We start from the raw sequence: 22551 nt of genomic DNA on the forward strand, positions 1-22551 counted from the left end.
GTTTTTGTTCCTGAATTTAACCAAATTAAGAATGTACGGCCGGCCGTCTTTTGTAGTTAGAGGAAATAGATCGATTCAAGTAATCGATATCGCATTTTCACCGGAAATGATTGAATATGAAGTAGGTTTTAGCGAGTTGGACTTAGTTTTAGAGACTTCCCTTGTTTTGTAATGCAATGATTATTCCAAAATCTGTGGGGTGAATGGTTTTTCTATTTTCTTTTAGTTTTTTATTACAATTTTCTTGATTGTTTCAAAGATTTTCTATAATCATGGTGTTCAACTTCACACGCATAACCTTAACACCACTTCAAAAATCCAAATGCGTAACCTGGACTAGTCACAACGTGAACACCAGTCTCTCTTGAGAGTGATCAATAGATTCTGGGAAGAACTCTAATAGATAAGTTATCGGGATAAAACCCGGTACCTAACATCTTACATTGCGAGAGTGATCATCTCTGAACAACCATCTTGAAGAATATTTTGAAGTAAAGTCACAGTGATGTTCTCCCAGTCCGTGGGTTACGCTCTAAATTACTGTTCATTATTTTTGGTGACTGATTCATAGTTTCAATAGGATGAAAAAATAATTGCCATTTCAGTCTTGATAAACTTTATTATGCCGAGCTTTCGACCTAGGGACTAGGGTCATCTTGAGGGCTGTGGAACGTATTTACAGTGTGTTAACAATTATATTACAATGAATATCTCCTTAACAAAAACTTACAGTTTTAAAAGTTAAGTATAAGGGTTGATTAAACGCTTACACAAATCAGCAGTTCCCAACATTTCATTAATACTTCATTGATATAATTTAAGTAATTTTACTGCATTAACTTTTCCTTCACATTTTTTAGAATTTATTAGATGTCACAGACCCTTATGCTGGCCATTTTCGTCTACAAAATATTTACTCAAGTAGCACACCATTTAACTTAGATTGACTGTAATATCTATTTATCTATAATAATCAAACTATTAATCACAGGTGAAAAAGAAAACGTTATAAAAAATATAAAAAAAATAAGAGGCTAAAAAATTCATAAACTTTTTTTACATCAATGATTTTATGCATTTATTTTTATTTTTAAATAAAAATCATTGGTTTAAGTTCATTCTTCGATTAAAGTAATTGTTATTTTATGTTGTAGTCAAACGTTTGTAATAATAAGTAATAAATAATCTGGCTTTATCGCAAATAATATAGTTTTCTTCAATTACATTCTCAATCTAGGTGTTCTTCCCACAATGTTATATATATGTAATATAAAATAAAGAAAATAAAGATATGCATATTTTTAGGACAGCTAATTATTCCAGTATTTTACCATAAGTAAAATTAGGGGGACTAAATTAAATTACAATTGAGAAATGAGTAAATATTGTTGAATAATCTACTTGTTATTAACTGTATGTTATTTGTGCTCACGAATATTTCGGTAAGACGAATTCAAGACTGAAATATTGTTTTGAATCCTCTGTGATTCAAATTTAAACAGTAGCCGTCTCTAACTTAGTCTTTTTCTACTTTAACATGCATATGTGACTACTCAGAATAAAGGGCATATTAAAGATAAATCAGAAGAATAATTTGGAATAGAGTTAAAATAAAGTACCTATTTGATTACGAAGATATAATATACATTTTATCATAATTGTAACAAAATAATATTATGAATGAACTGGCCAGCATAAGGTCTGTGACATCTAATAAATTCTAAAAAATGTGAAGGAAAAGTTAATGCAGTAAAATTACTTAAATTATATCAATGAAGTATTAATGAAATGTTGGGAACTGCTGATTTGTGTACCTTTTGGCGTTTAATCAACCCTTATACTTAACTTTTAAAACTGTAAGTTTTTGTTAAGGAGATTTTTGTACCTTTTGGATAGATTTTCCTTTTTGTCTATTCTGCAAAGTCACATATCTGCTTTACAGATTGGATTTTTTTAAAATTTGGAATAAGCTATTCTATCATTATAACCTGATAAGGTGTTAAGTCGGAACCGTAACTACCACTGGAGAGATCTTTTTAAAGAATGATTATAGTTGCGGTCCCCGAACCATCCTCAATAACAATTTTTTTAGAAAGCGTTTTGAATAAAATAGGAAAGTATTTGTACGTAAATAGCAAAATTAAACTGTGATTTCAGTACTTCCTTTTAAGAGGAGCAAGAAAAATAAACTGCGATTACAGTACTTCTCCCTAAAAGGCAATGATTTTGAATCGAACGACAATTCATTGATGTAAATCGGTTCACTCATTGATAATTTTAACGATTGCAGTACTTCCCTTAGTAGGTGTAAGAGCATGATGGCACTTCACAGCCACGTAGAGGAGCTTTAATCACTTTTTCGTGCTAAATTTTATCAAAATCGGACTAAGCGTTATAGAAATATTGGTAATAATAGTTTTAGAAAGGGCCTTATTTGGGTGGGGCAAACTTCCCTCCTTATGAGGCATAGCGTCGAGACTTTTAAAGTGCAAATCTGTACAAAATTTCGATTCGAATGACACTTCATTTATGAAAATCGGTTCACGTGTCGATAATTTGAAACGATTGCTATACTTCCCCTTAACAAGTGTAAGAGCAGATCGTCGCTTTATTGTTACGTAGGGGAGCCCTAACTCTAACATCCTACCAAATTCTATCAAAATCGGGCCAAGATTTACAGAGTAATTAGTAATAATAATTTTGGAGGAGGCCTTACATAAAGGGGGCTAACTCCTTTCCCATTCGATGTACAGCGTCGAGACCCCCAAAAGGCACATCTACATAAAATTCCGAATCGAATGACACCTCATTCATGAAAATCGGTTCACGCGTTTAGGCGCTACGTTGTTTACAAAAAAGGTAACAAGAAGAAGAAGAAGAAGAACAAGAACAAGAACAAGAACATTTTTTGAAAAAGCCGTTTTTGCTCATTTTCGGCAACTTTTTTCTCGAAACCTACTAGATCTGGGTGGTTGCAAAAAAATTACAGTTATAAAGGAGGGTTTGGAGTAAGATTTAAAGAAAATTTGGGAATTTTATCTTTTATAGAAAAATAGAAAAAAATTGTCAAAGTTGGGTGTTTTTCAACGTTACGCTTTTTCGTGCAGTTTTTGATGGTCAACCCTTATACAACTGTCCTACCGGACAGTTTTAATGATATAATGTAACGAAAATTTGCAAAAGTTTTTACCTAATTTACAATATACTGTTTTACATCATTAGAAAGTTGGTTTGTCTTATGTCTTGTCTTGCTCATGGACTGAATGTGATCGGTCTGTGTGTGATATGTGTTAGGTTGTGTGGAAGTCAGTGTTGCCAATTGTCAAGTATTTTGTAGTAAGTTGGCCGTATATGTTGTTTAAATTGTTCGTGTCTGTTTTGAAATTTAGACTGTTTTCTGTCTTAGATATGTATATCATTTCTAATTTTCGTTACATTGTACATATTCATTGTAATATAATTAATTGGTAACACATTGTAAATATGTTCCACAGCCCTGAAGATGGACCTAGTCCCTAGGTCGAAAGTTCGGCAAAATAAAAATGTATCATGACTGAAACTGGCATTAATTTTTCATCCTTTTTACCCTCTAAGGTTTTGTCCAATCAGTTCCAACTTTCATAAATCTTAAGATGCGTTTATATGAAGTGAGCGAACACTTTTCTACTTATAATTGTAGAACAGTAGGAAATGAGCGTAAAAGTAGGTTTAAGAACAAGATTATTATCATCATTATTACGTAAGGAATACAAATTGCCAATAGCGATGCACACCATTGCCCAATATCTTTGGCAATATCTAAAGTAATCAGTGGATAGTTAGACTTTAGCTAGATAATATTAGTAAGTTTCCATTAATGACGTATTTCTGCGTCTAGAATGTTCTAACTCACGAAGTTATTACTAGTTAGTTAGATCTATTGGGGAAGCCTCATATTTCATCTGATTTCATAATCTGGACAGGTTTAGAGGGATGCTGTTTCTAAATCATTTCTTTACAAGGTTAAGATCTTCCATCTGAAATGATGATTTTAAGTTCCTGCAGATATTTATTTGGGGAGGGGGTGGCGGGGAAGGTAGATTTTAAAACGGTCAGCGAACGGAAATGGCGAACAGGAAGACAAACTTCCGTGTGTTTTCTCTTTCCGGGCAAAGAAAGGGTTTTGCCATCAAGTGAAATTTTACGAGTTTTGAGGTCTCCTAAGATCGAAAAAGTTATTTTTTTTTTTAATAGGAAATGGTTTTGAAAAACAAGCAGCTGCAACTTTACTTTTTTGGGGATTGGGCTTCAACCGGAAGTTTCTTTCAACTTTCTTTCTTCAACTTCCTCTTGAAACATGACAGACTATTTACTTCGAAAGTGCTGGTCAGACTGTACGATACATTCAGTCAAAAAAGCTTGATAATTCAGTTACCAAAAAATAACCTAAAAGATTAATGGAGAAGGTAAATAGATTTTCAAAATTAAATCGATTTACATCGCTCTGACCTAGTTAAAAATACACAAAAGAACCATCAACTCAGAAACAAAAAATATATATATTTGATATAAAGCAATCAAAATGCGGAACTAAATAGACTGGTTGTCATGACAATAGAGACAATAGGGGGTAACCCGGAGATCTGACAAAACGCACAATAAATCTTCATTTAAAATAATTGCAGTGGATCCAAAACGAGGCTCTGAAAGCAAATCTTTGTTTTTTTTAATTATTTTTATTGTTTTTATTACATCGCGCAACTTGCAGGAGGGAAGACATAAAATATTAAATTCTCATTTTAAAACTTTATTTACTTTAATACGAGTAAAGTAATGGCTACTTTTTCTGGCGGGCTTTACACCCAACTATCAATTTATGGTCAATATAATCGATATAAAATTATTTAAAAATCACTAGGATGTATAAAAAAAAGTTTGTTCGATTTCCATCTTATAGTTCAGTGTTTAGTTTTACTCATCTAGTTAGCTTCCTCTTATAAAGCACCATTTTCCGTAACTTGAACTTAACGGTGAGCGAATTTTTGGCTACTATACTCCTGTACGTTGCATTTCCGTAAATCTAGTAAAGTAAAGTAATCGCCTAATTATTTGCAGGCGGGGCTAAACGTCCAACCACCATACAGATGTCGTGGTGCAGAAGCTCAATACTTTACTATAAATAATTTTTTTTTCTCTCAAATAAAAAATAGTCAATCACGGGATTCGAACTGGCGATCTCCTACACACAAAGCCAATCTCTTGACCACTAGACCACACCTGCTCCACATTTTCGTGAATCTAAAAAAAAAAACTTTTATTTAATTAAATCTTCTAAGACAGTTCGTTGGCATTTCTGGTGGGGGTTATGGGAGGACGGGTGGGTTTTTAGTGTTACTTCACATGCTTCTAAAGTTCTATTTCACTTATCGCCTGATTAAATATTAATTTATTAAAAAATATCTAACCAATACTCCGACTTTAAAAAAAAAAAATAAATAAAATCCGACCGGAAGTGCAATTTCATTGAAAAGAGTTTTCGTAATTTGAAGAGTTTCATCCCTCACCTTAAAAAAAATGGTTCCTTTAAATTGAAAATACATAATATAAATTCAACTATTTTTTAAGTTACGAAAATTTTAAGTTATGAAAATTTAATTACGTAAAAGTCTTGTAGTAGAAAGGCGGAGGGGCGGAGCTTCATGATATTATTGATTTATTAGTGATATTAATTTCAATATTTGTAAAAAAATCAATAAAATAAACTTTTGCGTTATAGTAACAGTAACTAATTCTGATCTGTAAATAGAATCGTAACCTTGACTTTTCTAAATAGTAAAAAACATATTAAGCAAAAGATATATATCTCTATTTGTAATAGAGAAAGAAACCTTGTAATACAAGAACAGATAATACATATCTCTTTGGCACTTGTTATTTCTTTCTCTTTCTCTCTTTTTATCGTAAAAACAATTAATAGAAGTAGCTAAGAAGTATTTTCCCATTCAAGTCGGCTCATGTGATTAACTCTGAGTGTCCTTTTTTTTCTTGTCTTCCCCAGATTCTAAGGAAAAATCCCACGAGTTCCGACTGGATGTCGTATTAGTTTAACCTCGTTTTTTTCAACCACTTTTTAGTGAATGGCACTTTTATGAAGGTTATCAATGAAACACTTTAACGGTTCCCATCAAATGTATACACCCGGAAGTGTTTCGTTGAAACGTAGTAAATGTATTTGTAGAAAAAAAAAAAAACAGGAAGTCAAGTTAATTTTTTGATTATTTTTGCAATTTGTAGGAAACAAAAACACGTAAGATTATCCCTTTAATGAAATTAGTAAACAATCCTGGTTTTGAAATTTTCTTCGCGTTCGGCCAAGGGAACTATCGTAAATAAAGAGGATCTGGGGAACACAGGTAGTCCTCGGGTTACGACGGTCTCAAATTACAACGTTTCGTAGTTTCGACTCCCATTTACAGTACAGTACTGTACAGTATGTACTATGAAAAGCCCGCGAACTACTGTGCGTATTTTGGTGTGCAGTACTGTAAGGTAGTATTGTGTACTGTAGTCAGGGTCGGATTTTCCTATAGGCTAACTAGGCTTCAGCCTTGGGCCTCAATATCAAGAGGGGGCATACATTCAAATTGTTAGCAAAATTAAAATTACACTATTCTAAAAACACTGAACCGAAAATATGAGGGCCTCCATAAGTGGAATAGCCTAGGGCCTCTTTTCATTTAAATCCGGCCCTGACTGTAGTATTACAGTACACTACTGTTTTTTATTACAGTTTCATTTCATTATTAAACGTACTGTACAGTATTTTATGTGTGTTTTTTGATAATTGTGTAGGCTACTGTGTTAGGATAGGCTAAGTGCTTACAGTACTGTACTGTTATTATGGTACGATAATACAGTACATACAGTACAGTACAGTACAGTACTGTAATTGTGGTAATGCAGTACTGTACTGTAATTGTGGTAATGCAGTACTGTACTGTTATTGTGGTACATTTTATGTATGTTCCGACTTACGTCGAAAAAACGGTTTACGACGCCGCATAGGAACGGATCAACGTCGTAAGTCGAGGACTACCTGTATATTAGTGTCTCTAGAACAGCTGTCAAATGAGGGGTACCTCATGTAAAGCGGAAGTCCGAAATGTCCATCCCTAGGGCCAACACTTCTCTTTCCTCATCGCATCTAGGGAAAGTACATTAACCTTCTCCCTTATCCCCCCTCTCATATTTTTTTTATGGGAATCTAAACAGCTTCAGAAAATATGTAATTGGTTATAAATAAAGGAAAACAAAATATTTTTATAAACAGTTCACCGTTGGCTAATTACTGATTGAACAATCAAACTATAAACTATTGCTTTTTCTTTTAGTCAATACCGGAAGCCTCAATTACGAACAGTTAATGGTGGTTTCCAAGACGACCACAATATGTACTTCCTTCTGGCAAAGATGTTGAACAAACATTCCTGCACCAATTCAGTCGTCCGTAACCAAACAGCCAATAAATCAAAGTTATTTGCCTTTATATATAAAAAAAAAAATATATATAAATTGAATGTTAGTTTTTTCCCCCTCCACAAGAAAATAAATAATATTATTGTTACAAAAAATAAAAAATAAATAAAGAAAGATTTATAGCGACTCTAGAACGTTCTGAGGCAGAAATGATCTCTGTCATGATTCGCTGTTGGTAAATTATAGATAAATCATTTTACACTCAATTTTTTTGTTTTTTACTGCCCATAGAGGAAAATAATGGTTCATTAAATGTCATCATGATTACGTCACAAGATGCTGGGACAGCACTCTCGGTAACGGGAACTCAGAATATATAAACCTAATTCGACCTGATTACCTTGTAACAACTCTGCTGACTCTCCGAGTAGACCGTGTAAAGAAAAGATAAGTTGTTTCAGGTCGACCTCTCTTCTCTTCGGAATTCAAGCAACTAATTCGCTTGTTCCTTCCCAATAATGTCCACTTCAATGTATTGATATAAGTAGGTAATTCTATCCAGTTCACTGCAAAGTTTTGAAGAGGATAGAGAGGTCCCAAAATTGAATTTTTTTGATTTAAAGATGGTTTCTTTATAATTATCATTGGATTTCTTCTTAGCATTATCTTCTTAAGAGCTGACCCATTTCCGGATTTTTTTATCCATTATCAGAGAGATTGATTCATTCAGTTTAGTGTAGTGAATATTCAGTCTTCAACCGCTAAGCGAACTCCTGCCATCATTGGCTAGTTTATCATAAATTATAGGAGCCATTTTAGAGAAAAAAGTTATCCAAAAACTGAAAAAATTATATCAATAAAGCTCCTATGTCTTTCTGATTAGCCTGATAATGTCCACAAATTTATTGTCGCACATCTGGCGGCAACTAGAGTAAGGTCTATAGCAGGGGTGGCGAACCTTTTTGTGACGTGGGTCAAATTTTGTTCATTTTTTTTTTGTAGCACTAGCTCTTGGGTCACTAATGCCCCATTTGCACAAGAGTTAAGTTTAAAAATTTTAAACTGAATATTTTCAAAATTAAACATCTTTAAAATTGAGTTGAGCTTAACGGGTAAAACGGGACGAAACAAGTGGCTATGGAAGTCTCTTTTTTACAAACATAACTGAACAAAACCTGAACAAAAGTGTGTTTTATCTGAAGAAAAATCTATATCTGGTTATTTGTTTTGGGTTTTCGATTTTTTTAACAAACAAAATATGAGTAAAATTACGCATTTTATTTGATATTTTTGTAAACACTTTTGCTTTATTTCATATACTACAAAAGCATTTGTCGTCATTTGCGTTTTTAGAACTGTAATGATCAAACCTAAAGGTTATAGATAGCATTTAAATTGTGCTTTTGTGTCAATACGTGATTGAAAAAAAAATACAGATAGAATATAAATTATCCACCACAATTAGAAAATCTAAATCAACCCGCGTAAACAAAAAAAAATGGTTGCCTAGCAATTGTGCGGGTCAGTGTCTGAGTCATAGGTTCGCCATTACTGGTCTATAGCAACTGGAATACCTTGCCAGCGACCATACCACGTTGAATACACCAGTTCTCGTCCGATCACTGAAGTTAAGCAATGTCGGGCGTGGTTATTACCTGGATGGGTGACCGCCTGGGAACACCGCGTCGTGCCGTGGGACGTTGGTCCCGTCCCAATTTCTAAAATCTAAATCTAATCTAAGGTCTAGATAATAAGATGTCGAAATTACCGTCTACTCTTCTTTAACTCTGTAGAAAACAGCTCCTCACCAAACTTTTTTTTTTTTTTTGCACTAAACCAATACATAAATATATAGTACAGGTATACATGGGAAGGTATATAAATTAAAATAAATAGCTGATGACGTCCATTTAAATTGCAGGTGAAAGGATGAAATGCAATAGTTTGTAATGAATATAAATCGATAAAGCAAGCAGTCGACACTAAATAATCATGAATGTAAATCACAACTTTATTGCATTTAAAAACAGTTTTACGTCTTTTAAATAGGATTTTAATTTTATTTTAATGAATTCCTTTTGCGAGAAATATTGTATATATTGAGGTAGATTTCGACAGCATTAATACGTAATAATTTTTATTTATTTTCCATTTCAGGTGTACCTCGCAGATTTCAGTGGGAACGAATCTATTATTTGGTAAGTGCATTTTGGGTATTTTTAGATACTCGATAAAAAAAAATTTGGCACGTATTGAAGTCGATGTAAGAACTATCGATTTCCTAAAAATTAGGTAGACCCCATCAGTAGATAGCACTTCCTGTATTTGGCTGAAGCGGGACTAGCATTCTATTTACTAGTTACGATAGTGTTTTCCGGGACTATGAACTCTTACATACTCAACGCTAAGAACGGCCGGAAGTAAATACTCGTTTCAAACTTACCTTCAAACTGCTCGGAAAGGTGGTCCACAATTTTTTAAACGAGACAACAAATAAGTTACATTTCTTTTATGTTTTGCAACTCCTGAGTGAGTTGCTGCAGTGTTATGAGATTTAGAAGTTGGTACTCGTAAGTTTATTATAACATTAACTTCTAACAACTAAAGTTACCCCAAAAAAGATTGGACAAACTGTGTTTGGAGAAATGAATGAAATATCATTTAAACATTCCACGTTAGATTACCTTGGCAACCGTAATGATAGGAGATGAATCTGAGAGATTTAGTTATCTCATGGTTGCCTAGGTTAACTCTGTAAATTTATTGCAAATCTATTCTCGATTGAAAAAAAAATACTTTTATTGCTTCTTAAAAATGAGTTAATTTATTATTTGTTTAGATTTACGATAAGAATAGGTTCATTCCAGAGATATTACTGAGTGTTGAGTGGTGAAACTAGTTTTCTCCAGATCTAGCTCAATGTAAGCCGCAAAAATTGTGAGAGGCGGCTTAGAGTGTGATCGCCTTTAGTGATCATTTGTTTAGTGAGGCTAACGGTACTTCTTGGGACGGGATACTTTCACTTTTTCTAAGAGTGAGAGGGCACGGATCTGGAAGGTTGAAGTATACTGAAGATACAAAGTAGAGGGACTCCAGACACTTGCGCAAGTTTATAACTAGTATGTACGTCCTTAACTATGGAAAAGGTCATCTAACCAAAGATGCATTTTTATTGTTTAGCCTTCGTTTTAGTTCTTCTTCTGTTAGCGATAATCTTGACTTAACTGCTATTGAGTGAGCAGTGGTTTTCGCTAGCCCATAGAGTATTTAGAATTCTTTAATATCCAACATGATAATTGGTTTTCACAAGCCAAGGAATGTCTGAAATGCATTAGTATAGACGATTTAGGTCCTTTACAGGAGTTGGTCAGAGTTAAGAGAAACATTAAAATAACTTTAGAAAGATACAAAAATTATTTAATTCAAGCCGATTTAGAAAGAGTCTTAAAGTCATCTTTTAATATATTTTGGAATAATGCAGTATTGTTGAATGAAACTCAGAAATATCTTCAGAGCTCTATTCCTTTCAAATTTATCAAAATTTACGCCCAAATAAGACTTTCTGGCCCTTATTTTATCAAACTTACACTTAATAAAATTACCTATAAAATTAATCCAAAAAACCTTTGCCTTTTATGTAATTTAAACGAACCTGAAACTTTAACACATATATTTATAAAGTGTCCATTATACAAGCTATTTAGAAAGCAATTAAATATAACTGCAGAAAACGATGCCAGTTCTGAATTTACAAATCTGTTTTTTAATACTCCTTTTGAACATACAATATATCGTATCTATAAGTTTCTTGAAAATGTATTGAAATTAAGAGCCTTTGTTCTAAATGAGTGATCAGTTATAATTTCTTTTTGATATGGTCTAAGTTTCTGTTTATTTAATTTTATTTAATTTATTTTAAGTTTCCGGCTTTTGGTTTTTTGTGTTGTGATTAATATATTATATTAGGAATATTTGTCATAGTACTAAGTAGCAGAACTCCATTTGTAACAGGTTTTACCTTTGTACAAATTTGAATAAATAAATAAATAATAATATCCAACATGTTCGGCAAATAGTACTGTTGCATTCGTCAATATATGCCCAGAAAATACCCATATTTTGGACTAAAATTTAGAGGTACTAATAAGTTATCAAAAGCTAGTAGAGCTTAGCATCCATCTTCATCGATTTTATGGTGTACTGAGCGGAAAAAAAAATTAAGTGAAATGATGATTGGGATAATGAAAGGAAGGATAAACAGGTGTGTGCAATGATTAACCTGCCGAATCACTTCCTGAAGAATAGGGGGATGATTTGTAGGCGGTAGACAGCTGATTCTACCACTACAGCTAAGGTACCCTCTACAAAATTATTTTCAGGAATGACTGTTTGAAGAATGTATTGTTGGTTTAGTGGGTTCGATTCTCGGTCTCTAGACCTTGGATTTTATTTAATGGTTAATATGAGAAATTTACAGTAAAGTATGTTAGGCGGTTAGAGACTAGACCCGCAATGCTAAGATGTATTGTTGGTTTAGTGGGTTCGATTCTCGATCTCTAGGCCTTGGATTTTATTTAATGGTTAATAAAACAAATTTACAGTAAAGTATGTTAGGCGGTTAGAGACTAGACCCGCAATGCTAAGATGTATTGTTGGTTTAGTGGGTTCGATTCCCCCGGTCTCTAGACCTTGGATTTTATTTAATGGTTAATATGAGAAATTTACAGTAAAGTATGTTAGGCGGTTAGAGACTAGACCCGCAATGCTAAGATGTATTGTTGGTTTAGTGGGTTCGATTCTCGATCTCTAGGCCTTGGATTTTATTTAACCCGTTGCCGCACACTTTTGATTTGATGATCGTGCTCAGAAACACACTTTTTTTTTCTCAATTGTTTATGACTGCCAGATGGAATCAAGTGTAAGTTGTATGTTTGGAAGTAAAAATTATCACACTTGGCCACGGTTTTTCCAAAAAAACTCTCGACGGCTATAACCGTCATTTGCTCATCATGTCATTTTTTCTCTTTCCAGAGCAAATGACGGCTATGACCGTCGTGACGACTATACAGCATTTGCTTTACTAATTCAATAATTAACAAGTGTATGCGTTAGTACACTTCGTACTAACGCTGTACTTTTTTTTTATTAATTAAAATGTGCACGACGGCTATAGACGTCGTTTGCCTACATATCAACAAAGATCGGACGGCTATAGCCGTCATTTGCGGCAACGGGTTAATGGTTAAATGAGAAATAGTAAAGTACGTTTGCTGGTCGCCTCCGTCCACGACACCTAGTAAATGGTAGTTGGTAAATGGTACGACTGAAAAAAAATAGGTATCACTTTACTTCACTTTAAAGGCAGTTAATGAAAAGTTTGTAGAAACACTGAAAAGTTTTGTAGCGTTGAATCTCTTGCATTCTTGCTCTTTAACTTAAACACTCTGAAAAGTTTTGTAGCATTGAATCTCTTGCATTCTTGCTCTTTAACTTAAACACTCTGAAAAGTTTTGTAGCATTGAATCTCTTGCATTCTTGCTCTTTAACTTAAACACTCTGAAAAGTTTTGTAGCATTGAATCTCTTGCATTCTTGCTCTTTAACTTAAACACTCTGAAAAGTTTTGTAGCATTGAATCTCTTGCATTCTTGCTCTTTAACTTAAACACTCTGAAAAGTTTTGTAGCATTGAATCTCTTGCATTCTTGCTCTTTAACTTAAACACTCTGAAAAGTTTTGTAGCATTGAATCTCTTGCATTCTTGCTCCTTTATCTTTAACTTAAACACTCTGAAAAGTTTTGTAGTATTGAATATCATTCATTTTTGCTCAGTGTTCATAAAATGCTCATTATTGCTTGTAAACAAAAATTCAAAATTTCCCTGTATATCAAAATTATTTAAAAGCAATATCTGCACTTTGGATGTTATATGAAAAAAAATATTATTATTATTTTCTGGTGTTGGGTCAAAATAAGCCCCAGATGATGGTGATCCCTACTTTCATTCCTTGGATAAGAATAAGCTTTACCCTGCTAATAGGGGAACTTATTAGTGACGTGCAGCAAGGAGCAGTTCACCTGTGAGTCGCATGCAACATAGTGTACCTTTCCGTGTGTCTCAGGTTACAGATATTAAGTACGTAATAAGGTTATCTTTACCTAACTAGATATTTACGTGACTGCCTCTCCCTTACGTGATATTTAATATTCCCCACTATATTTTTTGTTGATGTCTCGTTAACTTAAATATGCTTTCGGATAAAGGTGTCAAACTTATGAGCTGTACTATTATTTTTTATTAAAACGAAACTAGCTTTCTAATACTGTTATCAATACTTATAATAAAGTGTGTTGATGAAGGTTGAGTCTAAATAGTGGATCACATGACAAGCATTGTAATGGTGTCAGACTACCCTGAGTTGCTATGAAACAAAGACAGGTCTCGTGTTCAGTGACGTGCATTTTTATCTAGTATACATGGTTAGTTATAATATAACAGAAGAAGTGGTTTCATTTTATGTTCTCTTGGTACCTTGATCAGTGAACTCTTGATGCTCTTCCTGGCAAACCACGATAACCTGATGCAAAAAAACCTTGAAGGTAACCAAGTACTTTTAGCAACTCATTAAATATCTATTTCTGGTAAAAACTTAATTTTTATAAGGCCTCCTGAATATAAAAATTTGATCTGTGTGTGTGTGTGTGTGTGTGTGTGGGATCGGGGATCTTCAAAATGAATTTCGAACCAAATTCATAATCTTGAAAAATAAACGATATTTATTTAACCATACGAAAGCAAAATACTTTCCGATAGGACCGTTGTAAAAAGGGTTGATCGTTGATTTTAGAGACAAATTCGTTCAAATTTCAAACGTTTATATCTCTGTTTGTATTGCTTGGATTATAATGAATTGTACACCAAATTGTAGAGAAAAGTTACCTGTACAACTGATATAAATAGCGTTATTTTAGTGTTCATAGTTATTGAGATTTAGAAGGTCAAAGTTTTGTAGTGTAACAAATACGTTCAAATTTCAAACGTTGCTATCTCTGTTTCTATTCCTTGGATAATAATGAATTCAACAACAAATTGTAGAGAAAAGATCGTTGTACAACTGATACAAATAGCGTTGTTTTAGTGTTCATAGTTAATGAGATATAGAAGGTCAAAGTTTTGTGGTTTTACAAATGCGTTCAAATTTCAAACGTTTATATCCCTGTTTCTATTGCTTGGATTATAATGAATTCAACACCAAAATGTAGAGAAGAAATAGCTGTACAACTGATATAAATAGCGTTGTTTTAGTGTTCATAGTTAATGAGATATAGAAGGTCAAAATTTTGTGGTTTATCAAATACGTTCAAATTTCAAACGTTTATATCCCTGTTTCTATTGCTTGGATTATAATGAATTCAACACCAAAATGTAGAGAAGAAATAGCTGTACAACTGATATAAATAGCGTTATTTTAGTGTTCATAGTTAATGAGATATAGAAGGTCAAAATTTTGTGGTTTATCAAATACGTTCAAATTTCAAACGTTTATATCCCTGTTTCTATTGCTTGGATTATAATGAATTCAACACCAAAATGTAGAGAAGAAATAGCTGTACAACTGATATAAATAGCGTTATTTTAGTGTTCATATTTATTGAGATTTAGAAGGTCAAAGTTTTGTGGTTTTACAAATACGTTCAAATTTCAAACGTTTCTATCTCTGTTTGTATTGCTTGGATTATAATGAATTCAACACTAAATTGTAGAGAAAAGATAGCTGTACAACCGACATAAATAGCATTGTTTTAGTGTTTATAGTTATTAAGATATAGAAGGTCAAAGTTTTGTACTGTAACAAATACGTTCAAATTTCAAACGTTTATATCTCTGTTTGTATTGCTTGAATTATAATGAATTCAACACCAAAATGTAGAGAATAGATAGCTGTAAAACTGATATAAATTGCGGTGTTTTGGTGTTCACAGTTAATGAGATTTAGAAGGTCAAAGTTTTGTAGTGTAACAAATACGTTCAAATTGCAAACTTTTATATCTCTGTTTGTATTCCTTGGATTATAATGAATTCAACACCAAAATGTAGAGAATAGATAGCTGTACAACTGATATAAATTGCAGTGTTTTAGTGTTCACAGTTAATGAGATATAGAAGGTCAAAGTTTTGTAGTGTAACAAATACGTTCAAATTGCAAACGTTTATATATCTGTTTGTACTGCTTGGATTATTTTGAATTCAACACCAAATTGTAGAAAAAAGATAGCTGTACAACTGATATAAATAGCGTTATTTTAGTGTCCATAGTTAATGAGATATAGAAGGTCAAAGTTTTGTAGTGTAACAAATACGTTCAAATTTTAAACGTTTATATCTCTGTTTGTACTTCTTGGATTGTAATGAATTCAACACCAAATTGTAGAGAAAAGATAGCTGTACAACCGACATAAATAGCGTGGTTTTAGTGTTTATAGTTATTAAGATATAGAAGGTCAATATTTTGGGGTTTTACAAATACGTTCAAATTACAAACGTTTATATCTCTGTTTGTATTGCTTGGATTATAATGAATTCAACACCAAATTGTAGAGAAAAGATAGCTGTACAAACGGCATAAATAGCGTGGTTTTAGTGTTTATAGTTATTAAGATATAGAAGGTCAAAGTTTTGGGGTTTTACAAATACGTTCAAATTTCAAACGTTTATATCCCTGTTTCTATTGCTTGGATTATAATGAATTCAACACCAAAATGTAGAGAAGAAATAGCTGTACAACTGATATTAATGGGGTTGTTTTAGTGTTTATAGTTAATGAGATATAGATGGTCAAAGTTTTGTACTATAACAAATACGTTCAAATTTCAAACGTTTATATCTCTGTTAGTATTGCTGGAATTATAATGAATTCTACACCAAATTGTAGGGAAAAGTTACCTGTACAACTGATCTAAATAGCGTTATTTTAGTGTTCATATTTATTGAGATTTAGAAGGTCAAAATTTTGTAGTTTTACAAATACGTTCAAATTTCAAACGTTTCTATCTCTGTTTGTATTGCTTGGATTATAATAAATTCAACACTAAATTGTAGAGAAAAGATAGCTGTACAAATGATACTAATAGCGTTATTTTAGTGTTTATAGTTAATGAGATATAGAACGTCAAAGTTTTGTGCTGCAACAAGTACGTTCAAATTTCAAACATTTATATCTCTGTTTGTATTCCTTGAATTATAATGAATTCAACACCAAAATGTAGAGAAGAAATAGCTGTACAACTGATATAAATTGCGTTGTTTTAGTGTTTATAGTTAATGAGATATAGATGGTCAAAGTTTTGTACTATAACAAATACGTTCAAATTTCAAACGTTTATATCTCTGTTAGTATTGCTTGAATTATAATGAATTCTACACCAAATTGTAGGGAAAAGTTACCTGTACAACTGATCTAAATAGCGTTATTTTAGTGTTCATATTTATTGAGATTTAGAAGGTCAAAATTTTGTAGTTTTACAAATACGTTCAAATTTCAAACGTTTCTATCTCTGTTTGTATTGCTTGGATTATAATAAATTCAACACTAAATTGTAGAGAAAAGATAGCTGTACAAATGATACTAATAGCGTTATTTTAGTGTTTATAGTTAATGAGATATAGAACGTCAAAGTTTTGTGCTGCAACAAGTACGTTCAAATTTCAAACATTTATATCTCTGTTTGTATTCCTTGAATTATAATGAATTCTACACCAAAATGTAGAGAAAAGATAGCTGTACAATTGATATAAATAGCGTTTTTTTAGTGTTCATAGTTAATGAGATATAGAAGGTCAAAGTTTTGTAGTGTAACAAATACGTTCAAATTTCAAACATTTATATCTCTGTTTGTATTCCTTGAATTATAATGAATTCAACACCAAATTGTAGAGAAAAGATAGCTGTACAACTGATATAAATAGCGTTATTTTAGTGTTCATATTTATTGAGATTTAGAAGGTCAAAGTTTTGTGGTTTTACAAATACGTTCAAATTTCAAACGTTTCTATCTCTGTTTGTATTGCTTGGATTATAATGAATTCAACACTAAATTGTAGAGAAAAGATAGCTGTACAACTGATATAAATAGGGTTGTTTTAGTGTTTATAGTTAATATGATATAGAAGGTCAAATTTTGGGGTTTTACAAATACGTTCAAATTTCAAACGTTTATATCTCTGTTTGTATTGCTTGGATTATAATGAATTCATCACCAAATTGTAGAGAAATGATAGCTCTACAACCGACATAAATAGCGTGGTTTTAGTGTTTATAGTTATTAAGATATAGAAGGTCAATGTTTTGGGGTTTTACAAATACGTTCAAATTTCAAACACTTATATCTCTTTTTGTATTGCTTGGATTATAATGAATTGTACACCAAATTGTAGAGAAAAGTTATCTGTACAACTGATATAAATAGGGTTGTTTTAGTGTTTATAGTTAATGAGATATAGATGGTCAAAGTTTTGTACTGTAACAAAGACGTTCAGATTTCAAACGTTTATATCTCTGTTTGTATTGCATGAATTATAATGATTTCTACACCAAATTGTAGGGAAAAGTTACCTGTACAACTGACCTAAATAGCGTTATTTTAGTGTTCATATTTATTGACATTTAGAAGGCCAAAGTTTTGTAGTTTTACAAATACGTTCAAATTTCAAACGTTTCTATCTCTGTTTGTATTACTTGGATTATAATGAATTCAACACTAAATTGTAGAGAAAAGATAGCTGTACAACCGACATAAATAGCGTTGTTTTAGTGTTCATATTTATTGAGATTTAGAAGGTCAAAGTTTTGTAGTGTAACAAATACGTTCAAAATGCAAACGTTTATATCTCTGTTTGTATTCCTTGGATTATAATGAATTCAACACCAAAATGTAGAGAATAGATAGCTGTACAACTGATATAAATTGCAGTGTTTTAGTGTTCACAGTTAATGAGATATAGAAGGTCAAAGTTTTGTAGTGTAACAAATACGTTCAAATTGCAAACGTTTATATATCTGTTTGTACTGCTTGGATTATTTTGAATTCAATACCAACTTGTAGAAAAAAGATAGCTGTACAACTGATATAAATAGCGTTATTTTAGTGTCCATAGTTAATGAGATATAGAAGGTCAAAGTTTTGTAGTGTAACAAATACGTTCAAATTTTAAACGTTTATATCTCTGTTTGTACTTCTTGGATTGTAATGAATTCAACACCAAATTGTAGAGAAAAGATAGCTGTACAACCGACATAAATAGCGTGGTTTTAGTGTTTATAGTTATTAAGATATAGAAGGTCAATATTTTGGGGTTTTACAAATACTTTCAAATTACAAACGTTTATATCTCTGTTTGTATTGCTTGGATTATAATGAATTCAACACCAAATTGTAGAGAAAAGATAGCTGTACAAACGACATAAATAGCGTGGTTTTAGTGTTTATAGTTATTAAGATATAGAAGGTCAAAGTTTTGGGGTTTTACAAATACGTTCAAATTTCAAACGTTTATATCTCTTTTTGTATTGCTTGGATTATAATGAATTGTACACCAAATTGTAGAGAAAAGTTACCTGTACAACTGATATAAATAGGGTTGTTTTAGTGTTTATAGTTAATGAGATATAGAAGGTCAAAGTTTTGTACTGTAACAAATACGTTCAAATTTCAAACGTTTATATCTCTGTTTGTATTACTTGGATTATAATGAATTCAACACTAAATTGTAGAGAAAAGATAGCTGTACAACTGATACAAATAGTGTTATTTTAGTGTTTACAGTTAATGAGATATAGAAGGTCAAAGTTTTGTAGTTTTACAAATACGTTCAAATTTCAAACGTTTGTATCTCTGTTTGTATTGCTTGGATTATAATGAATTCAACACTAAATTGTAGAGAAAAGATAGCTGTACAACCGACATAAATAGCGTTGTTTTAGTGTTCATATTTATTGAGATTTAGAAGGTCAAAGTTTTGTAGTGTAACAAATACGTTCAAATTGCAAACGTTTATATCTCTGTTTGTATTCCTTGGATTATAATGAATTCAACACCAAAATGTAGAGAATAGATAGCTGTACAACTGATATAAATTGCAGTGTTTTAGTGTTCACAGTTAATGAGATATAGAAGGTCAAAGTTTTGTAGTGTAACAAATACGTTCAAATTGCAAACGTTTATATATCTGTTTGTACTGCTTGGATTATTTTGAATTCAATACCAACTTGTAGAAAAAAGATAGCTGTACAACTGATATAAATAGCGTTATTTTAGTGTCCATAGTTAATGAGATATAGAAGGTCAAAGTTTTGTAGTGTAACAAATACGTTCAAATTTTAAACGTTTATATCTCTGTTTGTACTTCTTGGATTGTAATGAATTCAACACCAAATTGTAGAGAAAAGATAGCTGTACAACCGACATAAATAGCGTGGTTTTAGTGTTTATAGTTATTAAGATATAGAAGGTCAATATTTTGGGGTTTTACAAATACTTTCAAATTACAAACGTTTATATCTCTGTTTGTATTGCTTGGATTATAATGAATTCAACACCAAATTGTAGAGAAAAGATAGCTGTACAAACGACATAAATAGCGTGGTTTTAGTGTTTATAGTTATTAAGATATAGAAGGTCAAAGTTTTGGGGTTTTACAAATACGTTCAAATTTCAAACGTTTATATCTCTTTTTGTATTGCTTGGATTATAATGAATTGTACACCAAATTGTAGAGAAAAGTTACCTGTACAACTGATATAAATAGGGTTGTTTTAGTGTTTATAGTTAATGAGATATAGAAGGTCAAAGTTTTGTACTGTAACAAATACGTTCAAATTTCAAACGTTTATATCTCTGTTTGTATTACTTGGATTATAATGAATTCAACACTAAATTGTAGAGAAAAGATAGCTGTACAACTGATACAAATAGCGTTATTTTAGTGTTTACAGTTAATGAGATATAGAAGGTCAAAGTTTTGTAGTTTTACAAATACGTTCAAATTTCAAACGTTTGTATCTCTGTTTGTATTGCTTGGATTATAATGAATTCAACACTAAATTGTAGAGAAAAGATAGCTGTACAACCGACATAAATAGCGTTGTTTTAGTGTTTATAGTTATTAAGATATAGAAGGTCAAAGTTTTGGGGTTTTACAAATTCGTTCAAATTTCAAACGTTTATATCTCTGTCTGTATTGCTTGGATTATAATGAATTGTACACCAAATTGTAGAGAAAAGTTACCTGTACAATTGATATAAATAGCGTTGTTTTAGTGTTTATAGTTAATGAGATATAGAAGGTCAAAATTTTGTACTGTAACAAATACGTTCAAATTTCAAACGTTTCTATCTCTGTTTGTATTGCTTGGATTATAATGAATTCAACACTAAATTGTAGAGAAAAGATAGCTGTACAACTGATATAAATAGGGTTGTTTTAGTGTTTATAGTTAATATGATATAGAAGGTCAAATTTTGGGGTTTTACAAATACGTTCAAATTTCAAACGTTTATATCTCTGTTTGTATTGCTTGGATTATAATGAATTCATCACCAAATTGTAGAGAAATGATAGCTCTACAACCGACATAAATAGCGTGGTTTTAGTGTTTATAGTTATTAAGATATAGAAGGTCAATGTTTTGGGGTTTTACAAATACGTTCAAATTTCAAACACTTATATCTCTTTTTGTATTGCTTGGATTATAATGAATTGTACACCAAATTGTAGAGAAAAGTTATCTGTACGACTGATATAAATAGGGTTGTTTTAGTGTTTATAGTTAATGAGATATAGATGGTCAAAGTTTTGTACTGTAACAAAGACGTTCAGATTTCAAACGTTTATATCTCTGTTTGTATTGCATGAATTATAATGATTTCTACACCAAATTGTAGGGAAAAGTTACCTGTACAACTGACCTAAATAGCGTTATTTTAGTGTTCATATTTATTGACATTTAGAAGGTCAAAGTTTTGTAGTGTAACAAATACGTTCAAATTGCAAACGTTTATATCTCTGTTTGTATTCCTTGGATTATAATGAATTCAACACCAAAATGTAGAGAATAGATAGCTGTACAACTGATATAAATTGCAGTGTTTTAGTGTTCACAGTTAATGAGATATAGAAGGTCAAAGTTTTGTAGTGTAACAAATACGTTCAAATTGCAAACGTTTATATATCTGTTTGTACTGCTTGGATTATTTTGAATTCAATACCAACTTGTAGAAAAAAGATAGCTGTACAACTGATATAAATAGCGTTATTTTAGTGTCCATAGTTAATGAGATATAGAAGGTCAAAGTTTTGTAGTGTAACAAATACGTTCAAATTTTAAACGTTTATATCTCTGTTTGTACTTCTTGGATTGTAATGAATTCAACACCAAATTGTAGAGAAAAGATAGCTGTACAACCGACATAAATAGCGTGGTTTTAGTGTTTATAGTTATTAAGATATAGAAGGTCAATATTTTGGGGTTTTACAAATACTTTCAAATTACAAACGTTTATATCTCTGTTTGTATTGCTTGGATTATAATGAATTCAACACCAAATTGTAGAGAAAAGATAGCTGTACAAACGACATAAATAGCGTGGTTTTAGTGTTTATAGTTATTAAGATATAGAAGGTCAAAGTTTTGGGGTTTTACAAATACGTTCAAATTTCAAACGTTTATATCTCTTTTTGTATTGCTTGGATTATAATGAATTGTACACCAAATTGTAGAGAAAAGTTACCTGTACAACTGATATAAATAGGGTTGTTTTAGTGTTTATAGTTAATGAGATATAGAAGGTCAAAGTTTTGTACTGTAACAAATACGTTCAAATTTCAAACGTTTATATCTCTGTTTGTATTACTTGGATTATAATGAATTCAACACTAAATTGTAGAGAAAAGATAGCTGTACAACTGATACAAATAGCGTTATTTTAGTGTTTACAGTTAATGAGATATAGAAGGTCAAAGTTTTGTAGTTTTACAAATACGTTCAAATTTCAAACGTTTGTATCTCTGTTTGTATTGCTTGGATTATAATGAATTCAAC

The 22551-nt window shown here is 31.6% G+C and overlaps 1 protein-coding gene and 1 pseudogene across 2 annotated transcripts in view; one reads left to right on the forward strand and one right to left on the reverse strand.

Annotated features, from left to right (window-relative positions):
- Positions 1 to 22551, reverse strand: part of LOC141457867 (uncharacterized) — a 159120-nt gene that overhangs the window by 33387 nt on the left and 103182 nt on the right. The gene's annotated exons all lie outside the window — the stretch shown is intronic.
- On the forward strand, positions 9033 to 9154 carry LOC141459010 (5S ribosomal RNA; annotated as a pseudogene).

Source organism: Rhodnius prolixus, unplaced genomic scaffold, assembly GCF_049639745.1.
Source record: "Rhodnius prolixus isolate KJV_2025 unplaced genomic scaffold, Rpr scaffold_5, whole genome shotgun sequence".
NCBI lineage: Eukaryota > Metazoa > Arthropoda > Insecta > Hemiptera > Reduviidae > Rhodnius > Rhodnius prolixus.